Here is a 19,713-nt window from a genome sequence, read left to right as displayed (position 1 = left end):
ACTGAACACCCTTCTATTGGACTTAGCTGTTAAAACCTAAGAGATTACGTGTAATAGCAGCTAGATTGAACTTAGCCATTTCATCCAAACACCTTCTTCTGCTTTAGTTTTTGTGGTGATTACTCTTGGTGACTATATCTTGATTATATCTAGAATTAACTAAAACCCAGGTAGCTGGGATCACCTGTGAGGCATTTTCTTAATGAAATTATTTGAAGTGAGAAGACTCACCTTAACTCCAGATATTTTGAAGTGGGAAGACACACTTTTAATTTGGGCCATAATTTTTGGGGGTGTGCCTGTTTGCTCCTTTCACAGGCATTGGATCCTACATCTTATGGATTCAGTATATATGGAAGACCTACTCCTATATAACATGGATATTACTCATTATTATAAAGAACTATTATTAATATATACTGTAGTGGAATTTTAATCTAGCAATCAGATGGCTTTGGAAAGGGGTCAGTCAAAAGCCTTTCAGGTTTACGTGTCATAGATGATATGCAGACATGCTCTGGTTTATAGTATGATGTGACTGGAATACATACATGCCCTTAGTTCAGACCTTTAATCCCTAGCAGTGAAGGTAAGGTTAGTTTGTGAAAAGAAGCAGCCATGTTTGAAAGTGATGTTTAATGGAAGGGTAGACAAATGATGAAACAGAGAAAGATTTGACAGAATGAGTCAGAGATAGGATACATTCAACTCTCACAAGAACAGAGTAGGAAAGAGAGACTTCTTAGGAGCATGGAGGAGAGAGAAAAACAGGTGTGTGGCATGTGGCGTGTGTGTATGGCAGTTTTCCTGGGACAGTTTTACAGAAGAGAGGTGGCAGAGAGAACAAGAAAGATATAGGTGAAGACAGAATGAGTCAGAGAATGAGAAGGAGCCAGAAGTTAGAACATATTGCCAAAATTAATATGAGGACAGGCAAAGCAATTCAGTCAGAAACCAAGAGAAGCCAAATAGAATCAGTCATTTGGAAAGATTAGATTGTACAGTCTAGAAACTTCCAGGCCTAGGCCGAGGGATAGTTAGAACTGAGAAAGAGATGGTTTGAACTCAGTCCAAGCCCTGTATTTGCATGGCTTAGCTTTCATCTCATTCCTTCATCAGAGAAAATAGAAGCGACATTTACAACATATCCAGTGAAAATATACTCCCAAATTAATTAGAAAAACAATTATATTAAAAGTATTTTCTCTGCACAAATATTATGATACTTAATAATTATGATAATCTGTAATTTATATTCATGGCTTACAAGATCCAATCATTATATGTCTTAACATTAACTCTGATTGCATAAATATTACATTAACTTCAATCACACAAGAATTTTAGAGACCATGTTACATAAATATGAAGTAAATCAATTCAAACTTGAGTTTTAAACACCCCAAGTATACACTAATGAATTTTACATTGTTTGAAAAGATGCATTTTTCATCAGAAAAATACCCCTTAAAGCTTGATGGCTGTATAGAATGCTTCCATGCAAAATAGAACCAAGAGAAACGTGTTTTAATTTTTTACTGTTGCTATAGCAAATTGCCATTGTGTCTATGCCTTCACACATAACACTCTTACCATCCCTTGGCTCTCTGGTCAGAAATGCAGTAACGTGACACTCTTCACCCTGTTTCTATTCCTCTGTTTCTTTTTTTTTTTTTTTTTTTTTTGGATATTCCTCTGTTTCTATTCCCAGGATCATATGGAGGATTCTGAAGTGTCTTTTCAACCAAAATCTAAACCCAAACTCACTGAACTCATTTTCAGGATCCACTTCTTTATGATAGAACTGAAGTCTTTGATTCCCTGCCCTATGTTAGGAGTTGCTGTGCACTAAGTAAAATCTCTTTCTTTCTTGTGAGTCCTCCAATATATCCAATTAGCAACTGTATGGTCTGTCATTTTGCTTCAAATCCCTCAGACTCTCCATCATCATGTGTCCTCTTCATCATGAGCCAGAGTTCAGTGCTCTGCTTTTAAGTCTCCTATGATAAGACTGAGTGTACAAGATTCCCAATTTAAGCTCCATAATTTCACTCACATATGCCAAGTCCCCTTTCTCTGTACTGGGATGTATGTGTTTGTATCCCAGATTTACAGGATGGACACTATGTACACAAAGTGCTATCACCTTGAAAAAACAAGCAAACACACAAAGCCTATTCTTTCTAAATTTATCATTTCTTTAGAAATTAAATTAGTTTTATCATTTAAAAGATTTTGAAATTTAAAAATATTTGACTATATTTAATTAACTCAACTCCTTCCTGACCCTGTTCTTCACCTATTCAATTTTAATTTCTTTTACAAACAACAAAAAATCCAATACAATTAGAAACCCTCAAAATAAAAAAAAAGAAAAACCAAACAAAAACAAAACCAAACCAAACTAAAATAAAAAAAAACAAACAAAAAACCCATTAATGGTAACCAAATATAAGCTCATTACACACACACACACACACACACACACACACACACACACACACACCACCACCACCACCACCACCACCACCACCACTCAGAAAAACAAAACAACTATAGACTCCATTATGTTTGTCAACTACTTCTGAACATTAGGCCTGTCTAGAGTGGTTGATATACCCATTGTCAAGTTACTGGGAAATTTTTACTTTTCTTTTCCCAGTAGGTGTAACTGTTCAGTAGTTAACCTTTGCCACAGTGACTAGGTTTTCATTCATTCATTCATTCGTTTTAAAAATAACAGACTACAATATAACATAAAACAAAACCTTTTTAGAAATCTCTATTACCTACATTCATAGTAAATATAATAAATATAAGATTGATTCTAGAAATGTTTTCCATTTCATATAAGCAGGTTTCCTAGTAGATTAATCTGTACACAGAACTATGTTCTTGAAACCAAGTCTAACAAATGATTTGGTGTATTTGTCATACTGAAGGAAAATCTACAGAATAAAATAAAAAAACTGGAAGGTCAAGTACAACAAGAACTTTCTGATACAACGCCTCTGTACAATTTTAATATTCTTCAATCATTGGATGCTGTGTTTTAAAATGGACGTTCCCTCCATATCCCAACTGAGTCTGTAGAAAAGTGTTTCCATAACTAGGTGGTTATAGCTTAATGCTATGTAATAACTTCAATTTCTGATGCTAGAAAAACGGCTCTAGAAAGAGGGAGGAACTCTCTTTTCTTTAGGAAAGGGCTCTAATAGATTACTATGTGGTGACCTGGCACATACATACTACATATCACAGTGTTACCTAATGAACAGCATCTGCAGATACATGGTACAGTTCCCCTTTTGCCAAACATCAGTCCCAGAAGTTGTGGGGCCTATAAAATGGTATACATGTAAGGAATCATGGCGTCTCAGAGATGAGTGCCCGTAAAGGACTGCAGATCGAAATAAACACTTATGTGTCTTAAGAAGAAATACAGCACATACTTCTATAAAATCCAACATGAAGTGTTAACCTGCACTGTGGGGTTTCAGGGGAGGAAGGCAGGAAGTGCTTAGAAACCGACTATGAATTACACTTGGACTTACATGTAAATGAACTGCAGAAATGACAATCTGATGTTATTCAAGTACCGCTGTATAATAATGATTGGAAAGAACAAATGCTTGCACCTGACAATAGCGTGAATTCATAAGAGCTACATTTGATTGAAGTTATGCTCTAAGCACTTGGCTTACTAATCTTGTAAAATTAGCATAAGAATCATCTAAGGTCTCAGAGCTCCAGAGAAAAAGAAATGCTACCTTAACCCAAATCTTTGCTTTTTTGGTATTCTGCGGTGCTTCTTTTAGAGATCAGATACTAAATAATGACTTTACCAACACTTGACAGCTTATTGACACTAATTATAACCTGAACTTAAGCAATGGATGGTATTTTTGACCAAGAATTACTGATATAATTACAGAAGATGAGATTTTGACTCACCAACTCTGAGAATAGCATCTTCCCTATTTTCCCCAATAAATGATTTGAGTATATCATTAACAATGTCTAACTTTCACCAGATTTATCTATGCTTGTTCCTGATGCAGTATTGACTAATTCACAAAAAGCTCATTATAAAATTGCTTGCGAATTCAATTTTGACAAATGCAATTGCTTTTTAAGCATACAATGGGCTTATTTTAATAAAAGTAATTGTGTAGTCAATAATTTGTAAAATGAAGAATCAATTCTTACCTTACCATTGTTTTTAAGATAAAAACCTGACATGCATTATATAAAACTATTTTGCTCGAACAAATGATTTCCTTTGGGGAATATGAAATTTTGACAAATTTAACACTGGTTTCATGCTTCCCAGAACAACCTCAGGAACTCTAGAATTTTATGCAGATTTATGAAACATCTTGCTAGGATCTGTCAAAATTACTTGTTAGGAAAGACCTCATTGTTAGACCTTCTTTTAATTTAAAAACTTTCTAATTCAGACACATGCTGCCAGAGCCCACATTTTGATTCTATCTGTGCATGCATACATGTATGCTAACTTTCATGCTTGAGCCAACAATGGATCTACCACCTTCTTTCAAATGAAGATAAGATGATTTCATTTCACATTCATCTGACTCATCCTCATGTGACCAACTTAAGGTCCTTGGTGCGATAGTTTGTACAGATAGGCAAGATGAGTGCCAATAGTCATTACTGCATGTGTGGACCATGGCCATCTTCACAGGGAACTGTGGTGTCTTCCTCATATTTCTGACACTGTAGGCTATACAGCTTCTTCTGTTAGGGTCTTCTGACTTGAATGCCACTGTTGTTTTTAATGTCACTCTGCTTTAATGGGAGCAAAGGAGTACAAAGAAATAGCAAAGACATAGGTTGTCTTTAATCATATTTTATTTATCATTTATCTATCTGTCCATCCATCTATCCATCATGCATGTGTTGTCTGTCTGTCTGTCTGTCTATCTATCTATCTATCTATCTATCTATCTATCTATCTATCTAGTATCTATCTATCCACTAATCCATTGATTCATCTATCTATCTATCTATCTATCTATCTATCTATCTATCTATTATCTATCTATCCATCCATCCATCCATCTATCGATCCATCTATCTATCCATCATGCATGTGTTGTTTATGGGTGCACTCTATACATATTTGTATAGGCTGAAGGACAATTTTCAGGAGTCCATAATCTGTTTCCACCATGTGGACTTTGCTTATTGAATTCCATTTAACAGGTTTCATGGAAGGCATTTTTAGCTACTGAACCATCTTGCTGTCCCCTAATAAATCTTTTGGGAAACCAAAGCAGCATTTGTATAATTATACATACTACTGAAAAACCACATTTAAAAAGAACATTCTCTGGAGCACTATTTGGATACACGTATTATAATAGGCATACTGCATAAAATCCTAAGGAAATTATTTCAAGTTTAACATAAGAGAAATTCTAATTTTCTAATTATCATCTTTTATAATAGAACACTTTGCTATTCATAATTGAAAATGGAAGGCCTTTGATTGTGAAAAATGCATATATTCATTGATTCAACAATATTAATTGAAATTTGGAAGGATAAAATATGACTTATATAGATGTTATATTCAAAGGTTGTAGAGACGGATAGAAGATTATGCAGAACACTTTTAGAAGGAAGAAGTAATCTGAAAACATAGTTAACATTCTAAGATGCTGATTGGCAGGCTACATACCTTTGAGTATCAAATCCAGCTGTTCATGCTACATCTATGATGGCAGACCTGGCCTTTGCTTCTCGTTTTCAGCTAGTGCCATGTTAGTTTTCTTCAATCAAGACAGATAGCTAAAGGAAGAGGAAGAGATATGCCTTTCCCCCCTGCTTCTAACAACATAGCCCCAGCAATCAGTTCTTTACCTCTGCATCAGCAAGCTCCACACTACCCCTGGGCAGATACAAGCCCCAGCCACCTGTATCTGTCACCTGAATGTCACAGTGCTATATTCCAGTGCTAAAGGGGCTTTTTAGAAACTAAGAGACAAGAAACACCCAAAGATTGAGACCCTACTCCAACCTCCAAAAGGCCTGCCCCAAAGCTTCTAAATTCTAATATTCTAGCCTTTTCTTTATTTTCCGCCAGCATCGGTATGATACACTCACTTACAATAAGCCTACACTCACTTACAGTGAGATCGATTAGGAAACAGGGCTGAAACCTATGGGTTTCTATAGGACTCACGATAGCTATATTGACGCCTGATCAAAGTGAACTTCGGTAATGCAAGAAAGGATATGGCACATGTGGAAACATAAGATGGGCAGGTTAAAAAAAAGTTACCAGCACTATTAATGTTACTGTTACGCTTGTAGACAGGAGCATGACTGTCCTCGGAGAGGCTCTATCCAGCAGCTGATCTGACTGATGCAGAGACCAACAGCCAAATAGTAGCTGGAGCTCAGGACTCTTATGGAAGAGTTGGAATGATTGCAGCTCTGAAGGAGATAAGAACTCTACAGGAAGACCTAAGAGTCAACTAACTGGACCCTTGAGGCTCTCAGAGACTGAACTACCAACTAGAATATACATGGGTTGCTCGTAGTCTCCCCCCACAACCCCAGCTCTGCACATATGTGGCAGAGGTGCAGCTTGGTCCTCATGTGGGCCCTGAACAACTGAAGCAGGTTCTATCCCAAAAGTTGTTGCCTTTTTGATCTTCTAACTGGCCTCAGTGGGAAAGTATACCCCTAGCCCCACAGAGACTTGATATACCAAAGCTGGGGGACACCAAGTGGGGGTGGGAAGAAGAATTGGGAGAGAGGATTACCGGGCAGAGGGTCAGTGGGCAGGATATAAAGTAAATAAATAAAAATATCAAAAATATAAAAAATGAAAGAGACAGCATAGAACATAGTGGAATAGAGTAGTTGAGCTCCTGTGAGTACGCACTCAGCGTTTAATTTGATGTTATAAAAGAAGACTACTTTAAAAAAGAATACGTTAATTTTGGAGAAGGGCCTGTGAGGTACTGAGAAGGCGTTTTCTTCTGTGTTTGGGAGGTATATTCTCCCAAGTGGCTCTATCCAGCAGCAGGTGGAAACAGAGAGACCCACAGCCAAGCATCAGGCAGAGCACTGGGAGTCCTATGAAGGAGTTGGGGGATAGGATTGGGCAAGCTGGATGGGTCAAAGACATCACAAGAAGCACCTCAGAGTCAATTAACAGGAGCCCATAGAGCCTTACAGAGACTGAACAACCAACCAAAGAGCATGCATGGGCTGGACCTAAGCCGTGTACACATTGGTAGCAGACATACATCTTGGTCTTCCTGTGGATCCTCTTTTGATTGGAGCAGGAGCTGTCTGTGACACCTGACTCTATTGAATCCCCCTTTCCTTGCTAGACAGCCTGGCTGGGTCTTAGTGAGAACGAATGAGCTTAGTTCTGCTAAAACTTGATGTCCCAGGGCTGGTGGGTACCCAAGGTGGGTACCTTCTTGGAGGAAAAGGGGAGGGGATAATGGTTGGAAGGGATTTGTGAGGGTGGGACTGGAAGGAAAGGGGGGAGGGGCGTTGCAACCTGAACATAAAATGAGTAAGTAAATTAGTTAATGAAAATCAAGAATGCACCTCTTGAGAGTCTATCAAACAGATCATTCTGCACATGTAGAAATAGCACTAATTGAATTGATCAGAGAGAGAGAGAGAGAGAGAGAGAGAGAGAGAGAGAGAGAGAGAGAGAGAGTCTTTTGGCTAATCCCTGAGTATCAACGTCCTGAGCAGAGAATGCAGTGTAGAGAGAGAGAGAGAGAGTGCACATGGAACTTTGAAGTTCATATGAAAAAGTGTTAGGTTATCTAAGGAAAGAATGGGAATGGGAAAATGAGGGTTTGAATTTGTTTAGACATAGTACATGCCTGTACCAAGTTCTCAATAATAATAACTTGCATAGGTTTCTTAAGCCAGTACACGGATGTTACACTCTATCCCATGTGTCTTTATGGTCCTTAACATTTCTAGACATTTTAAAATTGTCCCTCAGAATGAACTAGGAAAACATTTCATATCCTGTATTCCAAAAAGCACTTATATTCAAAATGAGATCTTCTCTGAAGCTGTCTAAGTTAGGGTTTTACTGCTGGGAACAGACACCATGACCAAGGCGAGGACAACATTTAATTAGGGCTGCCTTACAGGTTCAGAGGTTAAGTTCATTATCATCAAGGTGGGAGCATGGCAGCGTCTAGGTAGACATGGTGCAGGAAGTTCTGAGAGGTCTACATCTTCATCTGAAGGCTGCTAGTGGAAGACTGACTTTCAGACAGCTAGGATGAGGGTATTAAAGCCCATGCACAGAGTGACACACCTACACCAACAAGGTCACACCTCCTAATAGTGCCCTGCGCCAACCATATACAAACCATCTGAGAAGGTTTCTCAAAAATACCATGGAATATTTTAAAAAATGTAAACTAAATGAAATAAATAAGCAGCCTCATTTTTCATGGATAAAAAAGCTAAAATTCCCTGAATGAATTTCCTATTGGAACATACTGTAAAAACATGCATTTAAGCTAGGGCACAATAATTGACTATAATATTTAAATTAAGCCATAAAAGTCTGTATATAAATACAGTACGTGTATATTTTCAGATATCTATAGTTTCAACAGTTTCAATTTATGTAGCATTTCTGAGACACCTGAGCTGTGACAAAGATCTGCCTCATAATGTATTCCACACATTTTGACCATTTTATTTTTTTCATTTCTTTATTGGGTACAGGACCACCCTATGCCTTATGGGTTTGTGATGTAGGCGAGTAAGGACACGAGACATTCTTTGTTCATGAGCTAAACTTTAAGTCATAACAGTCACTCGATATGAAAATAAGGGTTAGTTTTTATTTAGACTCGTAAATTCTTTTCCATTAACACATCTCATGGAAGAATAATTAGACAATCGATAACAAAATAAATCATCAGATCAACTGCCTGCTGCTTCTAGTGTGTATCTTACTGGCTTCAAGGTAGGAAACATGTAACTGTCCAAGGGCAGATTTCTGGTCCTTATTGTTAATGAGTTTATATTTATGAGCTCATTAGTAGGATTAAATTGCTTACAATACCATTTAAATGTTACCGTGTGTGTTTTGCTAGATCAGTGGCATGGTTTAAGTCAAATAGCTCTCATAACCATACTTGAATATGCAATGCTGTTATCTGTCCCCTTGGAAACTATCTTAAATTACTTTTTGATGTCGTAAAGTAAGTTTTGTAACATTTAATGTGATTTTTATCTTAATGATAAATTCTATTTATATGTGTATGAGAGTGATCTGTTAATTTGGAAATCAAAGGAACAAAACTCACAAATGCATAACCAAACTTAACCAAGGGTTTCTTTATGCCTATTTAATACTAATCTACCAATACTATATCCATGTAATCCATGACTCCTCTACTCTTTTAAATTAATGAAACCACAAGGTAATTTTAGTGAAATAAATCTGTGCAATTTTTAAGATACTGTAGTTCAGTACAATAACATGTTGTATCTCCAGCTCTCACACTGACACAACCTAAATTCAGACCATTTAGGTGTTTTCTGTGGGAAGAAAACTAGAGATGCAGTGTCTTCCACTTGCTGGCTCCCATACCCTGAGACGTTCAACTTCAAAGTGTATATTTCTCAAAACATGCTTCTGAGAAAAAAAGTGTGTACAGATTTGTAGATGTTTGTGAGCTGTCCAAATTAAAAAAAAATAAAGCTAGGAAAACTGGTGTCATTGGAAAGCTGTCTATTCTTTATTTACTCTATCTGGGAAGAATCCTCACACGTTCCCCAGCGTCACTTAGTTGGTTTTAACATCCTCTACTCTCTATGCCCCCATACAGGAAGAAGGAAGAACTGACTGAGTTGTTATAATTGATCCTAACATAGATGTGTCATTTAGAAATAACCTCATCAACATGCAGAAAGGATTACGCGGGTGAACTGTCCACATGTCACTCCTTATAATGAGCCTCCACAAGACTAATGACTTATTTGTGCCATGGGCAATGAATGATTAATTAGTTGATTCTAAAGCAAACTGTTAATCGCATAATTACTTACCTTTTCCTAATTTCTGAAGGTTAGAAGATGTTAATGCGATGCTAATTCAACCCAGTATTTAGTAGAACTGTGTTTATTAGCCGAATTTTAAAAAAGATTTAGAAATCTGATAATATATACTGAAACTCTTTATATTCATGATAAAGTAAAGTGCCTACATGTTTTAAAATTCTTTAAAGTAATCCACTTAAGCTAGTTTCCATTAATTTTAAATGACTTTTGTCCAACTTTTAATGTAAGTAGGTTTTTGCACTTCTCTGGCATATGTGGAATAGTGCAGATTCTTCTCCATTCCTCTGAAGGCTGTGAATTATTTGTTTTTTGAAAGTGCAGCAAAGCATAGGATTGTTGATCTTCCTAAATACAATCAATTTTTGATTATTTAATGTCAATGAAGGATGCCCTGGTATGAATAAATAATACTAGTTGGTAATTCATACGTTGAGTTAGGGCAAAGGCAATTTATCTTAAGCTATTCCAATCAACTGAATTAAAAGAAAGCATAAGTGGAGAAATTCCATTTGGGCCAGGTCTGGAAGGTGTTGGAGAGGTGAGTCTGTTATTACATAATACAAATGGGCTGGGGTTGAATGCTTTTAAGAATTTAAATGTTCTCGATGATGAACAGCTGTACATTTGCCAAATATTTCAATACTACTCTGACTTAATATTCTCTGGAGATATTCTCTTCACCAAAGTCTTTAAGATAGACATTATTTTGCTCCAACTATAACAATGAAAATGATCTCAAGAGGGCAAAAAAAAATAATCACATTGCTAATAGGTAACTGTCACAATTTAATTACCATATAAAATGAGATACTATGAATTATTGTATTCAAATAATCTAGAATAATCTAGACATAATTCTTTATGTCACTAATGAAGAGAATAAATTGTAAGTCTAAATGTATAAGTTATGCAATGCTTTTCATACTGATTAAATCATTTTTTTCATTCACTCAATATCTAATGAATTCTTATATGGGCCTGATATGAATGTGCCCCTTAAATATACCAATCAGAAGGTAATAGTCTTGGAGGCAAGACAGATAAACCAAAATAAGCAACTGAATGTGTTTACACTTAGCTGTATTAGATGGCGTGTTTGAGGGAAAGCAAACGTAATAACACCTCTTTGAATGGAGAAGGCAAACAGAAAATGTGTAAAGTTTTCCTTGTGAAGGACGTTTTGTTTTCAGAAGAAATGTCACTGAGCAAGTGTGATTCCTGGGGTCTATTAGCCAAAAACAAAGTTCTAAAGAACGGAAGCAATTATCTGATAGATGATTGAATGAATGATTGAATGAATAAGGTAGGTAGTGAGGAGTGTACTTGGTGCCAATTAGAAGCTCTAGGAAGTAGTAGAAACAGGTCTGTAGATGCCCTCATGGAAGGGGAGAAGTCATTAAGTCATGAGGTCTTTGGAGTATTTTACAATTGGGATGGTCTCTATGGTGGAACCATAGAGGGTTGTGGCTAGAGAAGTGACTCTTTGCCCTGTGACTACTTGCCGTTAGAGAGGTAGGAGATGTTGTATGGATACTGATTAATTAATAAGACAAAATTTGTGGATTGTGAAAAGCATGTTAAAACTTCAACAACCCAATATAATATCCTGAGAGTAGTCCAACAGTTTTGAACATGGGAAACATATAATGCTCAGGTAGAGACTTTTGAAATTTATGGGGAGATTTTAAAAGATATGATGTCACCTGGCTCTCTCCCCCAGCCAGATTTTGGGAACTACTTGAATATTATTCCTTCATTATTAAATTTGTTGACATTGATTTAACAGCTGCCAGCTCAAGTTGTGCTTGAACACAGGTTCACCATACAATGTTTTATCTATTTCCAAGCACAAACATGGATTTGAAGGACAAATGTGAAGTGACTTTGACTTAGTGTACCTGAATTTGTTTAATAAGTATGATCTTGGACAAGTCAATTTATACTTCTGGCCACAGAGTCTTATCTAAAGTTAAGGCAGTACAGGAACAGCATTTAGAAATATGTTGAACGTGAGCTTTAATGCACGGAGAAAGCTTAAAAGAATGCCTACTGTGTCGTCGTCATCCATCAACTTACTAACAGCATGACCCTCCAGGTTAGGAAAAAACAGAATGATTCTCAGGTATGGCATTAGTACCAATAAGTAGTGTACATTAGCATATATGTATCTGTACATACACGTGTATGTGTAGTTAAAGGTGTTCCAAGCAATTTTTAAACCAAGAATTGTTTTTAAATTGCATTGGGATTAATTACATACAAATAGGGTGAAGGGGTACTATGTGATTTTTGTCACACATAAAGCAAGGTCACCATATTTTAAATTCTAACAGAGGACAAACAAAAAGAAAGAAGAGATTACCTTATTGAAGGAAACAAGGAAACTTTCCAGTTTCGTTTCAGCTGGCAGATGTTTGGTGAGTAACTGGAGAAGGATGAAATGAGTTGATTTCTACTCTTCCCAGTTACCTTAACCTCATGTGTTCTGAATGACTCGTGTGTTTCTCTTCTTTACCCTTGTGTGTTATGAGCTGCTGGAAGAGCTTAAGTACCTGAAGTCCTTCAGGCTAGCTAGTGACGGACTCAATAGTTCACTGTGGCAGATTAATACACTCTGGCCCCTCTCTGTTCGGATAACATCTTTATTTCCTCTTGGTCAGTGTTGGTGTCTTTCTCCTGGTGAGCCTAAGTTACATGAAAACCTCTCCTGTATTTGCACAACACTTGGACCAGTCACGTTTTTATTATTTCAATGTCAAAAGACTCAATACCTCTCATAACAGCAATGCCATAACTTGTGATTTGGCAACATTTTACATGAAAAAAAAAAGAGAGACAAAGCTATCGAACATGGTTCCCAACCAGTGACTCCTAGTACATAACCTTCACAAATTACAAATTTATGTTGCAGTATTACAGTTTTATGAAGACCTCTCTTATATTAAAAAATGGTAATGTTTTGGTGGTCCTCACAGTCAAGTTAATAATATAACATCAGATCATTTAAGACCTCAAATGCTATGCTGGACAGTCAGCCTGTTTAAGTTTAACCTGCTTTTATGAGAACAATGTGACTACCAACTTTACTTGCCTTGGAAATCCCATTAATTATAACCTTTGCACAGCTTTAATCTCATGTCATATACCTTCCATGCACTTGATCCAGAGTAATTCATGAACACATGTGTGCACTGAGGAAATAACATGTTTGCTGAAAAGAAACAAAAGAGTGCAAACAACATTAGACTCCATATATCTGCCATAACTGTTGGAAGCAACCTGAGCTATAACTTGCTAAGGTATGTGTGCAGTAATGACTGCTTTCAGGACTGTTTGGGTCAAGTGGAAACAGGAACTTAATCCCTTGGTAAACTCTGGTAAAATTTTCTGTAAAGTATTCCTCATTCCATTTCGGTTTTCTGTGCTGTTTCTAAAATACAGAGAAAAGTCCATTGTTAGGGACAGATGGAAGTCACAGGGAGAGAAGTGGAGAAGTAAGAATTTGGCTCACTTTTGGTGAAATTAATAAAGAAGTCTGTGGTCTTACTCCTTAATGTAACACAGATTAATTGTGGTGCCTCTGAAGGTATCTTCAATGTGCTTATCTGGAACATTATGCTATCTTGAAAAATGGGGGAGCCATTCCTCTGGAGAGATGGGATCTTTTATAAGTATATGAATGTGATATGACAAATTGTTATGAAAATAAAAACTGGTTTGAACCAATGCATTGCAACATACAGGAAAATCTAACTATTGTAGTTTTATATAATATAGGAAGAAAAATGTCCCATTCTACTTGTGAAGACAATAAATGTTCATAAACAACAATAGAATTAAGACACAATCTGTTAAATATTCTACAACATTATCTAATGTGTTGCCAAAATAAATAAATGTTTGATGTTTGTGAACCTAAGGAGTAATTTCAGCCATAATGAAGAGCTTAATTTTTAGGCATTGGGAGACGAATTGGTAGATGAGACACTCCTGTACAAGCCTAAGTCTATGAGTTTGAATTCCCAAAACCAGTGTTAATCCTGATGCCATAGACCATGTCTGTTATTCCAGGATTCCTAAGGTCAGTTGTCAGGAGTCAAGACACTCCCTGGATCATTCTAGGACAGTTAGCGTGGTGACACAGAGGTAAGCAACAAGACATCTTGTCTCAAGAGGTGAGGAATATTGACACCCATGTTGTCCTCTGGCTTCCACATATGAATCACGTGTGTATACACTTATACATACAGAGACAGACAGACAGACAGACAAATTCACACTCATAAATATACGCACTCACAAAGAGAATTCTTTCTCTGTACATAACTGCATAAAATACTCTCAACTTTTCTCAGTTGCCTATAGTTCGTTGGTTATGAATGTGCTTTAATGTGCAAAGTAGTTAATAAAGGAGGAAAACTGTGAAAGACACCAAAATGATCAATGCATCAAGACAGACTCTTAATACCTTGACTTCACATTGAATTGGTTTCATTTCAAAGTTATATATGCAAGGAATTGACAAAAATGCAGTTTACCTATGATAAATACCTGTTAACCTGTTTATGATTTCAGGACTTGCTTCTGACTAAGAATGCTGCATAAAGGAGAGCAAAACAAATGTGGAATTGTCCAGAATCTAGAACAGACAGGCAGACAGACAGACAGATGCACACACACACACACACACACACACACACACACACACACACACACACCAAAGCCAAGTTATTATTTTATGTAAATCTCAGATCAGAGCCAGAAAGATAGCTTAGTGGATAAAAGCCTTTGCTGCCCAAGCCCGACAAACTGAGCTCAATGACAGGAAAGATGGGAAGAGAGGATCACAATGCTGCCTTTTAACCACGACAACCAGTGTTTGGCACGTGGGTGCCCTTATCCCCAAGCCATAAACGCTAATCTCAAATATAATATTTCTCCACACAGTGAAACTCAGGGTAGTATTAATATTAAGAACACAGCTATAGATCAAACGGCCATGATCAAAGATTTCTGCCACATACAGTAATAAAAACTCAATTAATAGACATTCTTCATTATACAACAATGTTGATAGAGCCTTGTAAGTGTGGTTTGTCACAGTGCTGCTTATTCATCTAAGATTACAGCCTGCCTCAATTTATAAGGCCTTGATCTCTGTTTCTCTGAAATGCTTAGCCATTGATTAAAAGATGACTGTATTCCATAATGTGTGCTCTTCTAAATTAATGTCTAATAGCCACTGTGACACTCGAATGAGCGATCTGCTTAATTTGTCATAAGATAATGTAATCATAAGCAAATACATAAATTCATAAAATATCCCAAGAAGTACATTCAAAAACTGCATTTTTCACCCTTTTGTATCCTGGACCTTCCTTCGACAAACAAATAAATAATGGTGATTATTAACATCCCAATATCATCTAACAATTTAAATAAGTGGTGTAGATAGAAATTAAGAGGAAAATCACATGGAACTTAATATATGACTTGTGTTATATATAGCTACACCTAGGAAACATTTATAGTCATACATTGCTATGTCTATAGTTATTTATATTTTATAACTATTATAATCTACTATATTATATTATAGTTATATTTTATAACTATTTCTATTTTAAATGCATTCTATATTTAAGCTCAGTTCCTCATAACTAAATTAGTTAGCTGCTTAATGTATTTACTCTATTAAAAGCATTTTAGGGAATGGAAAGATAGCTTAGCAGTTTTGAGAGCACATTGCTCTTAAAGAGGGGCGGGTCTTGGATTTTAGTAACCATTCAGTTCCAACCACCTTTAACTTCAATTCCAGAGCATTAGTGACTTCTTCTGCCATCTACGAGCACATGTATGTACATGGTGAACACGTGTATGTGCATAACTAGAAACAAATCATAGAAAACTAGTTTCAAACATTTTCTAGCTTATATAAATGAGCACGTTTCAATTTCTGTCTCTATATTTGATAGCATCAGTTTTAGGGAATATGGCCTCACAGGCTTTTGCATTAACTTTCACTGAGTTTCTGTGTTCTGTATAGCTCTATTGTTCGCTCTTTAAATCCTTTTTGGAGGAAATAAAGTACAAAAGCACAAAGCCGTGAAGAGATCTAATCTATATGCGATATATGGCTGAAGAGCAAAGACAAGCTAATTGGTCCACAAGTGGAGTAAGTGATCAGAGCATCAGTTACTATGGTGCTCTATCTGACCCAATTACCTGGCCACTGTCTGTCCCTATGCCATTCAAGGGGATCAGTCTTATTTCTGTGTACTTATCATTCACCATACTTACCGGCATGTGTCTAAAGGTCGTAACTTATTAAATGAAAGTTTCCCCTATGGTACACGTTCTTTCAAATGACTCTTAAAACACTTTCAGAGTTTAGAATAAAGTACTTAGAAGAAAAGTAATTTAAAAGGACAAATTGTCACCTTTCCCCCTGTTGTGAAATGCAACACACTATTTCATATTTTTTGAATGAGTTGGAACAGCCCATGGAAATATATAATGTGGAAACAAATATAATGTGCGACGGACTTTGAAATTCTCTTATTCAAAGTAGATAATAAAACATTACAATGCATTTTAATTTCAAAAAATGTTTTTATTAGTCATGTGTTATGCGTACGTCCAAAATAATGAAAACAAAATTTCAGCTCCTATCTAGGTAGCTAATGATACTTCTGCAGGATGGGCTTTGTGTCTCTGCTTTATTTTATCTCTGTTGAAAGCTAGCTTGAGACTTGATTTAAGAAATTCTCAGCTACATGCTCTGATGAACAAGAGAGGGAGGTCACCATTTATTTCAAAAAAGGAACAGTATTTCTACCACTGGTCACATCCTGCTAGTCTTCTTCCTAGATTTTTCATTGTTTTAAATAGAAGTAACAAAGATAAAATAAAATCAGCAATGTATTCCATGGCACCTAACAGAATATCTGCTTTATATGTCATGAAAATTAATTCAACATTTAAAATATAGAGTGAACATTTTTTTCTAATTTTAAATATTTGGTAAAATGTTATCTTTAACACATACAAACATTAAGCAGAGTTCGAACTCTTTATTTTAAAAGGTCAAAGAAATCTACATTTTGGAATGGGATAATTTAGTGTTGTGTCTTGGCCAATATTCAGATGCAAGCAATATTTACCCACCTGTGAAAAAATTCATATCAGTATCCATGAGTAATTCAGAAGCAGCGATCACCAAAGCTTTATCCCAGGTGTGTGTGTGTGTGTGTGTGTGTGTGTGTGTGTGTGTGTGTGTGTTACTATAATTATATTTAGAAACAAGCCTACAGCTGAACTCAAGCCTTGCTAACACTTTGCACAGCTTGTGATAATATACAGAACTACCCCTTAATCCTTAATTCAAATATGTATACCAATATTTTTTTCTAACTTCAATGACAATTGTACCACATGGTCTTTGGTATGGCAGTCTGCCTAGAAACTGTTTCAGTAAATTACACACCAAGATGATCTACTCTTTGGACTGTCTCCAGAACAAAGACGATGGTGTATAATTAAAACCAACTAACAATTAGTTGCCATCAAATATAACACAAGGGACAAGCATTGTAGAGTCAGTCATTTACAAGAAGAAGCAAGATGAAGGCTTTTTTCAATGAATGATAAAAATAGATCGGTACCCCGAAGGTTATAATTTTAAGGTTTATATAAAAACGATGAAGCAGAAGAAAGCTAGCATGTTGCAGATTCGTGGCTTTGAAGTGATTTTGTTAGCACAATAAGGAGCTGTCTAAGAACTCAGACGCTACTCTATTTACCATGTTTTACACTAAAGGATTATATTAACAGACGTAGTAATATTACTTGGCATTGCTATTAGTTATATAAGTAAAAGTGTCGAAGGAGCCAAAATTATGTTTCTTTTTTGTACACTATATTTGTGCTTACCCAAAAGAGTCACTTAATTACTGCGAAGTAGCTTTTATATTTAACACCCACTTAGGAAGAAGATCTGCAAGATCTGAGCTAACATGTTTCTTTCATTATTTATTCTTATATAACTTAGGGGAGAGACATCGGGAAGCAGCTATCTAATTATGACTGTTTTAGAGGGTAGAAAAAAGTGTAAAAGATGTTTCAAAGCTTTTAATATAGCCATGCAGAGGCGGATTTACTGCGAAGCTAATGATGCTTCCGGCCCCTCACTTGCAAGGGTCCCTTACAAGGCCCTGAACTTAATTTTATATTCATTATTTTTTTTTTGCCTTATTTCTTAATGTGGCTTCCTCTGAATTGCAAGAGCTGAGGGCTTCATACGACATACATTCATGGGTGCTTGATTGAGTCTACGGATCACTTGGGTTTTAAAGGGTGAAGTCCACAAAATAAAGAGGGCACCCCATGGAGAGTAGAGCTCGGCTGAATAATCTAAATGTCTATGCTATTATCATTTCACGGGCATGCATTTATGTACATATGGTTGTACGCGTGCAGCGTCGCACAATTTTTAGAGACGGTTCTCTCTGTCTGTCTTATTTGGGTCTCAGAGAGCAGACTCAAGTAGTGAGCTTGCTTGCTGGATGCGTGCCTCTACCTACCAAACTGCTTCACCATTCCCCTACTCTTCTAAACCGGAATTAACAGAACCGTGTGTTTATTTTTAGAAAAAAAAAAAGAAATGAAAGCAGGTAGTAGGACAGCAGACTGAATCCAGAAAGGTGATGGAAAGGGGGCAGGAAAAGAATGAAAGAGAATACGCGATAAAGAGATGAGGATCTGAAGCCTCTGACACTCCTTTTGAAAACACTGAGTGACTTTTGCCATTTGTCTCCATGTTGAGATAACAGGTGTGCATTAGCATATCTGGATTATGGAGTTTGGGAACTGAATCCAGGATCTCCTGAATGGTAGGCAAGAAATCCACTCCTGGAGTCACCGCCTCAGCATTTTTCAATTTGCAACTCTCTCTCTTACTTCAGAGGCTAATTTGTAAGTGTATGCTTGGCAGAGGAGGGAAGGGGGACCTGGACTGTCAGAATGTGGAGGCCAGAGAACAGTGTCAGGTGTCTTCTTTGTTCTTTTGTTTGTTTGTCTCTTGAAGCTTGTTAATTCGGCTAGACAACCTGGCCGTAAGTCCCAGTGTGCTCCCAATGGTTATCTATTTCCTCCAACAGCATTGGGTATATAGCCTACCACAGCTACCCTGGCTTTTAGTACGGAGGATCTGAACGCAGATATTCATGCTTATACCACAACCACTTTACACGCTGAACCATCTCTACAACTTTTACCCTGTAGTTTTAAAGCTGAAACTTTGAAATATTAGCATCAATTTTTACCATGATCTGGCTATTATGTTTAATGTTGAATTTGATCCTTTTGAGTTTTAACTTTGCACATAGGAACTGTAGAAAAAACGCACATTCAGATTCTAAATAAGCTTTCTTTTCATTCTTCCCTCTCTTGGAATTAACCTATTTTTTAAATGCTTATGAGATCAATGATAAATGGCAAAGATCTATAAATTGTATTGATTATAATATTTTAAAAGATTTAATAATAATAATAATAGTAATAATAATAATAATAAAGCATGCCATGACACATCATAGATGGTTATAAGCCACCATG

At 36.4% G+C, this 19,713-nt stretch overlaps 1 protein-coding gene and 1 pseudogene across 1 annotated transcript in view; both read right to left on the bottom strand.

The window, feature by feature from the left end:
* Nucleotides 1–19,713, bottom strand: part of Kcnd2 (potassium voltage-gated channel subfamily D member 2) — a 501,946-nt gene that overhangs the window by 236,674 nt on the left and 245,559 nt on the right. The window lies entirely within an intron of this gene.
* Sdad1-ps1 (SDA1 domain containing 1, pseudogene 1) overlaps nt 1,657–19,713 on the bottom strand; it is a 34,182-nt pseudogene continuing 16,125 nt past the window's right edge.

Source organism: Rattus norvegicus, chromosome 4, assembly GCF_036323735.1.
Source record: "Rattus norvegicus strain BN/NHsdMcwi chromosome 4, GRCr8, whole genome shotgun sequence".
Taxonomy (NCBI): Eukaryota; Metazoa; Chordata; class Mammalia; order Rodentia; family Muridae; genus Rattus; species Rattus norvegicus.
This window is presented reverse-complemented; position numbering and strand designations above follow the sequence as displayed.